This window comes from Physella acuta, unplaced genomic scaffold, assembly GCF_028476545.2.
Source record: "Physella acuta isolate Inbredline_101_S28 unplaced genomic scaffold, ASM2847654v3 ptg000809l, whole genome shotgun sequence".
NCBI classification, from domain to species: Eukaryota; Metazoa; Mollusca; class Gastropoda; family Physidae; genus Physella; species Physella acuta.
The window spans coordinates 254105-266085 of NW_026732327.1; the positions used below are offsets into that span (position 1 = coordinate 254105).

General features: G+C 33.3%; 1 long non-coding RNA gene across 1 annotated transcript in view; it reads left to right on the top strand.

Annotated features, from left to right (window-relative positions):
* The window catches only part of LOC131951381 (uncharacterized), a 28892-nt gene extending 19100 nt beyond the window's left edge, over positions 1-9792 (top strand). Inside the window, exons 3-4 of the long non-coding RNA XR_009388421.1 lie at positions 6158-6233; positions 9645-9792. This is a non-coding gene — a long non-coding RNA (uncharacterized LOC131951381). The remainder of the gene's footprint in view (positions 1-6157; positions 6234-9644) is intronic.
* The last annotated feature ends 2189 nt before the right edge of the window (positions 9793-11981 follow it).

The window sequence follows — 11981 nt, forward strand, 5'->3', positions numbered from 1 at the left end:
AAAGGTTTTTCACAGAAGCCAGAGCAGGGCCTGGCCGGGACGGCTAGTAGAATTATAAAATTGCATTTGACATAAAATCTTACATTATCGATCTCAGCCATTGCGACGTGGTGTCATAAATGCGCACACTTCAACGCAGCAAACCTACCGTGTCCTTATATAGGCCTACAACATTAACAAAAATTATATAAACGATTTTTTAAAATATTTAATTTTACATTTCATTAATTAATACAGATTTTGATATAGGTTGTCATATTTCATACTAATCTTTGCGTAAATCTCTTCTTGGCTAAATTTTTTAAAAATGTCGACCCCCACCCTCCAAAGCGAGCGGCGTATGAATACGCAACACCACCAACAGGAACCTTTATTCGTCAGCCATTTTTATACCGTGTACTGAGCTTCAGTGAGGTTATGTGACGTGTAGCAGTATATTTTTATTTGCGAGGTATATATTTTCCCGAAGATTATATCTTGTAATACCTGTTAATCAGCCAATTTGTCAGACTTTAGAATATGTCCTTTTTTCAAGTCTTTGCATTAAATGTTAGAAACTGTTTTGGTGTTCACATAGTTGTAAGATAACAACAACTGCATGTGCCTCTCTTCTCGTTTTCAAAATTAGTATACTCATATGCTATTTAGATTTTATTTAACTTTAGCACATGGAATATTAATTGCATTTATTTCTTGTTTTGCTTCGTAAATGCAACTACGCTTTAAAACTTTTTAAACCATTAACTCCACTGTACGAAATGATATATTTTTCTTATTTGGACTAATATACGCATTTATCAGGAATGTTCTTTATAAATAATAATTCTACATCTTTTTCAATTATGTTTGAGAAAATTGTCAATTTTATCAATATCACTAAGAAAAGTCATGCAATATTTAACACTATCACACACCAAACTTATTTTGTATATCAACTCTAACTGCAGCAACAAACAATTTTCAACATATCAATCGGTACAGCCGCGCACTTAAAGTGCAGAAATTTTACACTGCCACTGCCAGCTACCGCCTTGTTGAAATATTGTTGTAAAAACGTCATTTATATTGCAGAATGAACGTAAATAAAGGTTGTAAGGATGATCTTTTTAAAAGTTGTCAACTTAAGTTGGATGTAAATCGTCACTACACACATTAGTTTTATTTTAGTTGAAAAGACAACCTTCACTAGGATAATGTATCTCACGAACAAAACATATCGCAGGCAATTAGTTGTGTGAATTGAATTATAAGAATATCTTGATGTTATTGTTTTTTATCCTATATGTGTAGCTAAATTTATCATTTGGTTTGAATTTAAAACTAAATTAGAGATATAATATTGACTATGTAAAAAATGCGAACAATCAAAGCTCATTAGGTCTACAAAATAAGATCAACGAAGATTAATCACACAAAAAGGTCTTTGAGGTCACTTGATATAGTGTAAACGCCATAAATTTTAACATTAATTTAATGAATATTGTTTCTCACACATAAGAGATATAATATAGAAGCAACTGCCTGCATCTGTATTATTGCAGATTAACATAAAAATTTAAACAGAAACATTGCCTATCATTTTGCTACTCATTTAAATAGCTGAGAGCAACTATCTTTTTGAAAATTGTATGTGTTTTTTTATCATTATTATGGTGTAATTTAGTTGATGAAATCTGAAATTAAAGATACATTTTTTAATGCATTTTCCCTCATCTATTGAAGTTTTTAAATTATAATAATTCATAACTCTATTTATATTTATTAACTTCATAAGCCGTATTTTACATTATTCAAAGCTTAAACAAATGGATATTGATATAATTTTCAGTACAAATTCAGAGATTTCCAAAGCTATATTTACACGAACAATTTTATGTTATTTAATGAAATATAACTTTACTTAATACGCATTTTTCTTCACCTTCAGATGGTCTATTGGGATGACCGCAACTAAGCAGATGTCAATTTGACATAATATACATTATTTACGTTTTTCGCTGCTAATTCTCTGCCAACTAGATATTTTAAGTGTCGTTGGAAATTATCTTCAGCTTGTTACCTTTGTTTATTGTGTGGTTCCTTTATAAATTTAATATAAATTTAAAAACTTGCTTTAAAATGTGGCAGTAAAATATGATTATTTGGTACGCTGTGTTATCATGGGTATTATTTTATTTTCGTCTATCCTATACCGTAAGCAAAATTTCCTGCGCGTGTATAAAAACGGTATGTTTTAAATGTTAGAAATTGAACTTGAGACACTTTCTCTATTTAGAGTATAGACTCGATTAACGGGTGTAGAATTTTTTATAATTTTACTGACCTACTTAATTTTTTTACTGTTTAAATTTGTCAGCAGGATTTCAGAAAAAAAAACTTGTTTATTAATATTTTTCCTCTTTGCTAACCAAGTTACTTTTTTAAGCATGCAGATCATTGGATAGGACGAGGTAGTGTTGAGGCTTAGTTACGATAGTTATATTGATTAAGTTGAAGATTTATAATGCATTTACAATACCACAAACTAGAGTCGAAATTCTAGTCTCACTACCATAATTTTTGAAAATTAATGTTGTTCAATAAATTACTACTTGGTAGCACCAGGCAAATGATTTATGATTAATTATCATATATTTATCTACGACTGTGTTTCATAAACTTTCAGATTACCGCCCTGTATATACTATACTATGCCGGCTCAAAATTGTAACAAAAATTCATAATGAAGAATCAGTTCTAGAAATCTTGTTAATTTGTGACTACTATTTTGTAAAATGTGTTTTTTGCGATGCGCAAATCCACGTCTTATTTGGTCTTCCCTGTTTTTGGTTTCCATAGGTTTCCAGTTCAGCGCAATTCCTGTGATAACATCCAGACTCATTCTTGCATCAGGGTCAATCCAGCACCATCTTTTTCTATTACCCAATCCATTTCCATTTTCCCCGAGTGAATACTCATTGGATATGATGTTGTACCACTGGTCTACATTTGGTCTTGGGAAAATTGTTCTACGATCGCCATGTTTTTGAATGGTTGTTTTGGCTTTAGAGATTCGTATTTTCAATTAAATGACGCAGTCTCTTTAATAATCGACCATGCTGACTAAATATATGAAATCTTTTTTCTTAGTGTACTCCATCCCCAATCAAAAACGTAGGTACTCTGAGCTAGTTGTTAGCGTCAATCTGTTGCCTCTTATTTGGTCTGTAGCTTACAGCATCAGCCAGTCAATTACTAGGTTAAAAAGCAGTGGAGACAGAACACGCCCCATTCTTCTACTTCTGTCTGGACCATAATATATAGACCATTTATATGTTTCCGATAAACTCTGCATTGAAAACCTTTTATTTTAATGTCTGATTATTTCTCCTGAAAACCATGATGCAGTAAGATATTTGCATCTGACTATACTATCAAAAGCATTTTCAAAATCAATGAAAAAAGCAAAAATAAAGGGAACACTTTCATTTATACTTTTTTTCTAGTATTTGTCCCAAGGTAAATATGTTGTCTATTCGTCTTTCCAAAGCCCAGCTTGTTCTTTCAGCATTTTTTCCTCTGCAAAACTGGATATTCTGCTGATAATGATACAGCAAAATATTTTACTTGTGAGTGGTTAAGTTTGATGCCTCGACAAGTTTTATACAGCTTTTTATTTCCTGTTTCTGGCATTTTGACTATTAGACTATTTTTACATTCATTACAGTTTTTTTCGTTGTTCCAGACTTCTTGCAAAAATTGTAATAATGAATGTTTTGTGCGTTTCTTAATTTAATTTTTTGTATACCTGCAGCAAGCAGTTTTATGAATGCATAATTTTTATAATTGATTGGGCAAAATAACGTCTTTACGTGCATATTTATTTTTAGCAATGTTTGTTCTGCAATAGATGTTTCATTATTCTACACGTAATCATAAAGTTCTCTAGTTTTATGTTAATAATTGCAACTGCTGTTCTTTTTTTTCTAACATCATACACCCTGAAATTTGTCCATACTCTCATATATTTGTGGTTGTCAATGTTTGGGGGAAAATTATACCTGTTATAAACACTGTTATAACGTGTTTGCTACATATATTAGTTACTTGCTCATGTGGAATTTTAGTTAGTTTATCAATAGCCGTAATATCAACGTTAATCACTAACCGTTTATGTGTTAGGGACGTAGAGGGGCGCTATCGGTAGCCCCCGATTACACATCTAGCCGGGGCGCAGCGTACGGCCCCTGGCTAGATTTAATCATCGAATGTCGCAGGCGCCATAGTGCTAACAGGATAGCACAGTGCGCCAAATCGCACCTTGGCAGTGAGAGACTCTAAAACCCCATCTTATAGTCTACCGCACTGTTTAAAACAAACGTAGGCGCCAAATCGCAACCCTCAGGGGCACCGGGGGAAGCTCCTGATTCGACATAGTCAATGATTATTGTTGCCCAGCGTGTCCGTAATGTATAGCCTTTTTTTAAAACAAACATAGGTGCCATAGAGCTCACAGGGGAGTCCGGGGTGCTTCATGCCAAACAATAGCTGGGGCGCCTGCGGCTGTGCCTGTTGACGTTTTAACGCTGAATATAGTAGTACCCTTTACCCGCTATGCAGGACGCCCAATTAACGGATACCAAGTGCTACGATAGCCGCTCTGAAATTTTGGGCGCCAAAACCATGTATTGAAGAATATCGCACCCTCCCCGGCACCGCCCATAAGAGATTTATTTTCGTAGAAACCTTCTCGGGAGTATTCTCTTCAACCTCCAAAGATTTCATGGCACTCGCGTGAACGGTGTAAAACTGCATCCGAGTTTTATTTTTATATACCATATAGTGAGAAAAATCTCACCCTTCAGGGGCGCCGCCCTTGCGAAATTAAAAAAATTGTTTTTTTTTTTTTTTTTTTTTTTTTTTTTTTTTTTTTTTGCAGAAACCTCTCCTGGATTATTCTAATTAACTCTCCAAAGTTTCATGGCGATCTGATGAACGGTGACAAACCGCAATCTATTTGTATTTTTATACTAGATAAACGGGCACTAGGTTGATGTGTTTTATTTTTCTCTAAACCGAAACCAAAACCAAAATTACCGCCTCACTACAAATTTAACCAGAAACGAAAAATGTAACTGAAAACGGTTTTTATTCAGAATCAGCATTTTAACTGGATTTAACCGTGATCTACACGTAGCTACTGCACATTCATACTAAAAATAGTCGTAGTCTTACCCCGTAGCATTATACTTAAGCTCAAACTTGACAAAAGTCGCATTCGGAGTTTCTTTCAGGCAACTCTTCGGGGGAGGGGAGGACGGAGCCCCCAATGAACGTCTACCGCTCCCTATTACGAAATATAATTTATATAGAAAATAGATACTTTTACCAGTGTCCGCTCCCTCCCCCAGGGAGTTCCGAAATTACAGAGTGACAGAATAGCGAAACTAGTATTATAGATACCGTATATGGAGAAGAATAGAATCACGTCCTGTCCGGCCGCCACCCCTGCGAATTTAAATATTTTGTTTCGCAGATACACCCTTTTGAGTATTCTCAACAGCTTCCCAGTTTCATGGCGATTGCTTGAAAGGTGTAGCAATGCATAAAACAGAAGCAGATAGCCTTATTACTGAGACTGAGACTTCCGTACAGCGCGCCCTTGGGTCTGCTGGGTGGTAGTGTAGGCGCAAATGCGCGCGGGAACGGACATGCTAGTATATAAATATACGTTTATTGAACATATATTTCAAATTCGGCGACTTGTTTTGCTCTTTTCGTATGGGATCTAAATAAAACTATACTTGTGATCCATCGTTTTGGTTATTATTTTACATTGCAAGTTAAAAAGTGACCATTGACTTTGTTGGCATCTGACACAGGCCTGAATGGAAAAAGAAGCTACAATAAAAATATAAGTCAGAGCTGGGGCAACTTTTCTCAATTTAGCTCTTTTTCCCCGGGCCGCTTTGATATAGAACGTCCACCCTACACATGCGCATGATTGTTCAAGTTTTTTTAATATTATTATTACTGGAACCTAGGATTACACAATTTTGAGAATACAAACTAGAAGAGTAAATTTATTGTTTCTAATAATTGTGCACATTATTTGTATTATGTATTCTATAATTGATTAAGTATATTTTTTCATTTTGTTGTTGTTCCTTTTTCACAGATCAAGATTTGAAAGAGTGTCTCATCTTGATTCCCGTTTAATAACGTCCAACTTTGAAATCTATATTATATCAAACGTAAGTTATAGAACATAACTATTAATTTATTATGCTTTAGCTAACAACTGTACGTTTAACACAACTAATCGCTTTATAAAGTTATCTTTATAAAAGCTTAATATATGTTTTGTATTAAAACGACACGCTGTGTGCACACTTAGGACTAGATCTATTTATACCCGCGTAGCAGGGTGTAGCAAACACACATTTTTATATCCCGCACAACATCTGTGTAGCTCAGCAGTCCTCAGATTTCATTTCTACAAATATTCCTTCTATGATATTGATAACGCACACTGTTTTTTAAACTACCTCTAAACTGCATTAAATCTTATTTCGTACGCGTACGTTTTTAAATTATTTCTCGTTTTGTTGTGCTATGGACGACATAGTTGCACTGCTTCAGTAATCAAAGGCGCCCCTAACAGAATATTCTACTTATCCCTTATGGTAAAAGCGATTCTAATAGAATATTCTAGTTATCCCTAATAAGGGTTGAAACAATGTCAGATTATACCCTTTATTCCTTAATATTCCCTGACCTCTTTCTTATGAATTTCACCACGCAAACCCTAACTTAAAAAAATTAAATGAAATCGACAAAGTAAGACAGAAAGATTGTAGGGATGCCAAACACACATGTCTATTTTAAGTTAGTCCTGAAATTCCATCCCAAATGTTTAGCAATCCTGAATTTTTTACAAGACCGAAACTAAAAGTCACTCCGACATTTTTTTTTAATTCATAGCTATTTCATTACATTCTAAACGTTTTAGACATAGTCAAAGATATGAGTGGTTTTTTTTTTTATCTTTGTTACAAGCTTTAAATTAAATCTAATATTTAAATGATTATGCATACTATAAATATAGTTTAACATTTCAGACCGATCTTGACCCCATTATGTAATATTACAGAATATTCTAATTACAGGTAATAATAGAACCGCTACTAATAGAGTATTCTAGTTAACTCTAATGTAAGTGACGCTTTAAACAGACTATTTTAGTTACCCCTAATGTAAAAGGCGCTTTTAGAAAGGATTTTTTTTTAGTTACCCCAAGCTTTAATTAAAACATACAAGAACAATCTGTTCCAGCTAAGATCATGAATAAAACGGTACTGTAGCGTAAAAATAGTAATAAGTTAACGGGATTCACATTGATTCCTATGGTATCTTAATTAACAATAAGGACAGAAAATAAAAAAATAAAAATTCACATGGAAATAACTTTCTAGTCAATGTGGCGTGGCGGATAAAAATAGTGCTAAACACTTGCCAATATACTACAATGAAATATTACTTTGGTTTTCCCCAGCATTTTAAAAATACAATTTAGTTTCGAGAAAAGCGCAAGATAATAGCGAATACACCTGAAAAATTTTCAGAAACATTCAAATTAAAAAATACGGACGCAATAATTATTATTATATATATATATATTATTATTATATTGAAATCGTTTTCACAAATGAGAAATAATTATTTAAAAATGGATTGAGACACCTATTGCAAAAATCTTATTCAAAAACAGTTTATTCAGAACAAGAAGTATTGCGCATTAACATTAGAAAATATATTTGTACTAATTAGCTTTATGTATTAAATTAATTAAATTATTGGTCTTTTTAATTAAAGATAAATATGCAATCATATAAAAACTTTTATTGGCGTTACTTGACTTAACCCAGAGATTTATTAAAATTAATTTTTAATTACACTAGTATTACATTATAAATACTAATTGTTAAATTTGAATTCTCATTGTAAAGAAAAAATTGTAAACCCTCGTAAACTATCTCTATCAAAATATATAAATGAATATATACACACACATATATATATATATATATATATATATATATATATATATATATATATATATATATATATATATATATATATATATAAGTGTGTTCTACCTCACTATTACGAAGATTAATTAATTAAACTCAAGGTTTTCATACAGCACGCTCTGCGGTGTGGTGGGCAGTAGTGTAAGCAAATCGATGCTCCGACAAATACAATCCAATAAATTTAGCGCAGGCATTGTTTACATTTAAATAACCCAGTTTTAGAAAAGAATGCCGCACATCTAAGAACATAGGATTGGTAACGCATTGATAACTTTGAAGGTTGGGATGACTCTTTTAGCGGAATTGGACTATAAAAAATAGTAGGTATGTTTGTGACCAAACTGTTTTTTTTTTCATAAAAACTTTCAAAAAAATTCGTTGGCCTATTAGAATGTGATTTTTAATTATTAAAGTGTCAAATTTTTAACTTCAGGCTTTTCAGCTTTAAGAACTGGCCTCCAATTCTTGTAGCATGGCTATTCTTGCGGTCATGCTATCACACACTTTTCTTTTAGCTTGTTTTTGTTAGTGTAATGTTTATTTACTTTGGCTACGAAGGGGCGGAACTAAGTAACTTTGTTAGATAAAGAAGAAAAAGAGCGAAGATTCGAGTAGGAACAGGGTTCTATTGGTCAGTTACTATTATAATGAGGAATCGGATTGGGGTAAGGAAGCATCAGAATATGAATAAACAGTTGATAGAAAATGTATACGAGAAGACTTTATAACATGAGAAAGATAGCAGCTGTATTTTAGTTGTCTGAATTGTTCCTATGAAAAATGCCAAGCGGTGTTTTATTGTTATTTTTTTCCTTTTCTAATTTATACGGAGTAATTTTGAATTTTAAAATTATATCATATATCGTTTAATTTTACAATAGGTTACACTCCCATTTAACCACCAAATATTGCACAAGTTATTTTTTTTGAAGCAATGTCGATTTTAGATATTAAAAAACCTTCCACGATATGAAACTTGCTACTCTAACTTTAACCCTACGCCAAAATAAAAGAGACTACATATGTATATCAAACTACACACATTTTTAAACTGTTTGCTTGACGGCGTGCTGTTGTGTTAGTGTGTAGTGTTACAGAACAGGGAACAAAGAAACTTCAACCTCCAGGTAAAATGTTGTTGCACCCGTCTGTATTAGACATGTTAATGACCTTGATAAGGCAGACAAGCGACGTTTGAAGGTCGTATCCTCGTTTCTAAACTTAAAGTTATATTTATAAATTATAACGTCTAGAAAAAGCAATCTGGCAACATTAATTAAAATATCTCTATCAGAATTTTAAAAAACCGATAATATCGTTTACTATATCGTATTTCAAACTGAAAAAAAAAACAATTCATTAAAAATTTGTGTCAATAAAATAATCAGTTCTGCTATAATAAGCAATTTTAAATTATTACTATTCCTCTATTACTGACGTAAGATTTGCTATGGATTTAATCGATTGGAGGGGTGGGGGTGGAATGGGAGGACATTTTATAATGCAATGTAGTAACGTCATTGATTGGTCGACAGCAGTCAGCAGTGTTTGCAATTCATATTCTAAATATAGGCCATTCCCCACAAGGAGGCGCTGTATAAATGTGCAGCAACCGCAAGCGGATCTTCAATCCTGCGGGTAATTTTCAATCCATGTTCAACAACTCATGACGCTTTTGTAAAGTATAACAAAACGTTTTCCACAATGATTAATTAGGTAAGTTTTATTAAAACGTTATTCTTTAACAACTAGGCATGCTGCACAGCTTCGCTTAGGCTTTCAAAAACATTGAGAATTTCAATGCTTAATTAATTCGCCCGAGGGTCGGTCTACGACCTCAGGAGTTATGAAGAGGTTCCTACGTGGACAATTTTTTTTCGATTTATAGTCGAGGTCTGTTTTGACCCCCTCATCGTAGACCTTTAGGCCAACCGGCCCCCGTGTTCTGTCGCCCCAAGGCAAAATCCTACCAAATTTGAAGCGCCTGCGGCGCCCGGAAGTGCCCGATGTCGGGCACCCGACAACTTTGCTTCATATATTATAGAGATTAGCAAATTGCATAGATAAACAAAGATTTCCAAAGCAGTTCCTTTCTTTATAGTCTAAAATAGGAAGATTCACATATAATATATAAAAAAAAATTAGGTTTGACTTGGTGTGTCTTGATCCAGCACCACCTGTCTGGTATCAAGTACACTATCATCTCAGCTAATTAGGTACCTTTTAAAATATGAAGAATAAAAGAAGTGTTTAAAAAAATAACTTACACGAATATGCCTATTTTTTCAAATTATTTTTTTTACCCAAAATTAGCCAGTTTCATTGCTAAACAAACAGATTTCTATAAAATATTTAAGTCCTGAAAAAGTTTATTATAGAAATTTATTTTTGGAATAGATTCTACAGTAGATAGAGTGTAAATCTAGATCTAGAATAGATCTTAGCGACGTAGTGTAGATTTAGATCTATTCTAGATCTAGAATCTCTAGATCTAGAAAAATAATAGATAACATAATTTTTTAAAGTTCAGGCCGAGAATATCGTATTGTGTAGTCTACATTTCATAGCGTACATAGCTCTAAATCATATTTGAATGAAATAGTTCATTTTTAAAAATTCTAAACTCATAAGATGACGTCATCAGTTTTGTGCTCTTTTTTTATTTAGTGTAAACAATAAGCGACGTCATTGTTAAATGAGTTCTTGTCCCAAGTTTATACACTTTTCCGGTTGCATAAATACTACTGTTTCTCTACATTCGAATACGCCTTTATTTTTATTTTTCTTCTTTAAATAAAATTGTGGTTATACATTTAAAACATCTAACATATTATTTTCAACAAAAGTCCGTATAAATGTATCCATATATCGCTGCTGATTCTGACGTGATGTCCGGCGAAAATATTTTGCGGACAGAGAGAGAGAAGAGCGCAGAAGGCCTTTTATATATTAGGAAGTTTGTGTTTTTAGCTTTAAACATAGAATACATAGTGATTTTCTAAACATTTACGTACAATGACACTCTGATCAATCTTTATTATATACAAATAAAATCGCACTTAATATACATTGAAAACGCAACAGCATATAGATCAAACACAAAATCATTATTGACGTTTAAGCGATACAAATATTTCTAGATACATACAAGATAACTGTCGTGGAACCCATCTTTAAATAAATAATGTATATATTTACTGTTTTCATTTTTCGAGTAAAGCTTATCTTCAACCATTTTCGTAAACGAGAAAAAAAGTGTCTTAGTTTCTGCGAATAAAATAGAAAATTGCACATGCTAGTAGCCAGAAAATCTAAAGTTTAAAAAACACATCTACAATAACAAAGTGGGTCAACAAAATGGCGTTGAAATAACTTGAGCCCTTTGTGTTTCAATGTACGTTTGGATGTCTACCAACCTCGGGGAGAGGAGTGTGGGCGGACACTGATAAAATATTTTTTCTATTTTATCGGGCGGGAGGGGGGGGGGAGGAGGAAAGGGTGGAGATAAGAGGAGGGCGTAGCGAAAGTACTTCTGAGGGGAGGGGGGCACACTTCAGTCCTCCCCGAAGTAATTCCTGAAAGAAACTGCACGCAGGGATATTAGAATCACAATGTCTTTTACATTATTATGGCTGTTTATTGCTATCAGCCTTGTAGACCCTTTCTTCGTTTGGTTGTGAGGTATATATAAAACTCCCCGATTGTTCAATTGCTCAAACGAACGTCCGTTTTGATTTCTACGGATCGTGATCGGGAACCACCGAACGTATTTCCCTAGGCATCCACACCGCAAGAGACCACCCAATCCCCTTTTCAATGTTTATGTTTCGAAGAACACTGTATCTAGAAAACGAATGAGCCATGGGAACGGAATGCGCGTTTGAAAATTTAAGGAGCGGTTTTGTACAG